The 2,500-nt window shown below is 46.7% G+C and overlaps 1 protein-coding gene across 3 annotated transcripts in view; it reads right to left on the bottom strand.

The window, feature by feature from the left end:
- Positions 1-2,500, bottom strand: part of lsp1a (lymphocyte specific protein 1 a) — a 31,608-nt gene that overhangs the window by 24,915 nt on the left and 4,193 nt on the right. The window lies entirely within an intron of this gene.

The raw sequence follows: 2,500 nt of genomic DNA, 5'->3' as shown, positions 1-2,500 counted from the left end.
TCAACACGCTTACACCAGAAAGAGAGAGAGAGAGAGAAAAGGAGACAGAGCAGTGTAAGAGAATTGGTAAAGGAGAGCCATACACCACCCTCTACTTATGATACAACTCTCTCTGGGATCGCTCTCTAGCTCTGGAGGATGGGGGCAGCCAGAGACTACACTGCTGTCTGAAGAAGAACATTATCTACGCACTTGTTTGGTTACGGTGAAGGAAACTATATTTATGGTAAAACATAAAATGACAAAATACAACACTAAGTGCCAATGATGTTAAATACTTAATCTAACAACAACAACATCAAAAACAGTGTCAATATGCCTGTAGAGAAAAGCAGCCATTTCAGTGAACTTCCTCACAGTGAGAACATTCATGCTCCGGGGGCTCAGAGAATAGACTGTGTTATCCTTGGAGTGGACGCTAAAGGACTTGTCAATAGGTTCCATCTGGGTGTGTGGGTGTCATGTTGCATTACACATTAATTTGGGCTAATTAGGACAGCCGAGGTCACTAATGACCCACCAAATGCAGACCAGACTGACTGAACGGCTCCATAGCCACACCGCTGTCTGCTCCGAGGAACACTTGGCTTTTACAACGTCCATCAGCACCAGTGAGGAACATCCATAACTCAACTCACTCACACACACTTTCGCCACTAGTAATGATAACTTTCTGGCTCACACATCTTCTGGGTCACTTCTGGGTTCAGAGGGGGCAAGTATTGGATGGTTAAACTCTGACCCACCTCACCCCCCCCCCCCCTCACCTTTTCTCTCTCTCTCTCTCTCTCTCTCTCTCTCTCTCTCCACAAACACTCCCTTTCTCTCTTTCTCCTCTCCCCAGTTCTCTGCACATTCTGAGTCACCGGAAAAGGAGACGACCTGAAGCCTGAGGCTCCAAGATAGTGCATGAAAGAGGGAGATCAATGGGGAATGCACAGGAAGGTGAAAGGGTTCCAGAGCAGTTGGACCTCCACAACGCAAAAATGTCCCTTTGTCTACTTTGTAAACTTTTTCCCAAACTGCTCCCTTCAGAGCTTGGGTGATAGCCTAAGCACGAGGGAGCTTGGGAAATCCATGAAATCCCATGAAAAAATAGCGAATGTGAATTCACACGTTTCACAACCGCCATCCCCAAATTCCTCATTCCAGGGAGATGTGTGGCCCTGGAGGGCACCTCAGCGGCTCTGTTCCCCAGCGCTCGGGGAGGGCGGAAACGAGCCACGCTGCTCTCTCGGCTGGAGCGAGCAGGCATGTGGCGAGATCAAGTCCCTCAAACGAGGCAGATCCCGGCTCTCTTGTTAGCCTGGCCTTTAATCAGCCTAATGGGATTATTTCATTCCTGGCACAGACCAGACGGATGACGTCAGCGGCTGAGGGGTTTGCTCGTCGTCGTCGTTATTGTTGTTGTTCCTCTTGAGGGGCTTACACGTCTGCGGACGACCCCCACTCACTCTCACTTTTTTATCCGCTTTCTCCTCGGCGTACAGAAATAACATAGTAGCTAAGTAAAAACACAGAAGAAAGCCAATACGACATGCTGTCATCCTTTACCGGTACCATCTTTTTTCACCACACAGTGTTTAGTCCTCAATGTCATCATTTGAAGAGAAACACATGCATGTGAACGTAGCAACTTCAGAATGTGTAAACACAGATTAACCTTCACCAGCTGCAAGCATATACCACTTGTTAGATTCATTCATGAAAGACCTGCACTGTGACATTTCTGCTCAGCAGCAGATGGCACTGGTCAGGTGAGTTGTGTGTGGGAACTGCCAGGGGCCTATAACTAACTGTAGAGGAAACCCAGTCAAGAGTGTGCCAGCAATTGCACAATGACACAACGGTTACATGACAGTTTGAAAGGATCTGTTATTGTAAAGCCAGTTAAGTCAATGCCACAATGCATCCCAGACCTATAAGTAACTCAACAGTCAAGGCTGACAAGAAAACACACACACACACACACACACACACACACAATCATACAAATTACCTCATGATTTCATAAATGAGAAAATTAAGAAGCGGTGACTCATAATCACTCATAATCAGCCAGAGCTTTCCGGTGCTTTGTGAGTCTGTTGTTCTGCATTTCTCCAGTCTAAACACCTGGCGCTGGAGAGCAGAGCAACTAATGTAGACAAAGGCTTCAATGGAGAACAGTCCTACTGACAGGAGATGTAACCTCTAACCTCTTCTTGCACTCTGTAGGTCAAAGGTCAAGATACCCCAAAATGTGATGCCTGTCATTTTTTAAAAAGCTTACTCCTCAACTTACTCTCACTTAGCAGACAGACTCCTCGCACTGTCTAGCCCTTTCTAATCCAACCTCTGCGTGACCAGCTGACCTTCTAATACCAATCCCAGGTGGTCAGTCGACCCACTGATCCCTCATCTAAGTCACTAGTAATAAGTGAGTCTCTCTGAACTCACAACCATTGATTTCACTTCATTCAGTCAGAGCTGGCATTCCCAAAACAAAATACCAGAGGAG

This window comes from Alosa pseudoharengus, unplaced genomic scaffold, assembly GCF_046254945.1.
Source record: "Alosa pseudoharengus isolate Yale_2024_CS ecotype anadromous, Long Island Sound unplaced genomic scaffold, YU_APseudo_1.1 YU_APseudo_1.1_scf_10, whole genome shotgun sequence".
Taxonomy (NCBI): domain Eukaryota; kingdom Metazoa; phylum Chordata; class Actinopteri; order Clupeiformes; family Clupeidae; genus Alosa; species Alosa pseudoharengus.
The sequence above is the reverse complement of the archived record's forward strand: the minus strand, read 5'-3'. Positions and strand labels throughout refer to the sequence as shown.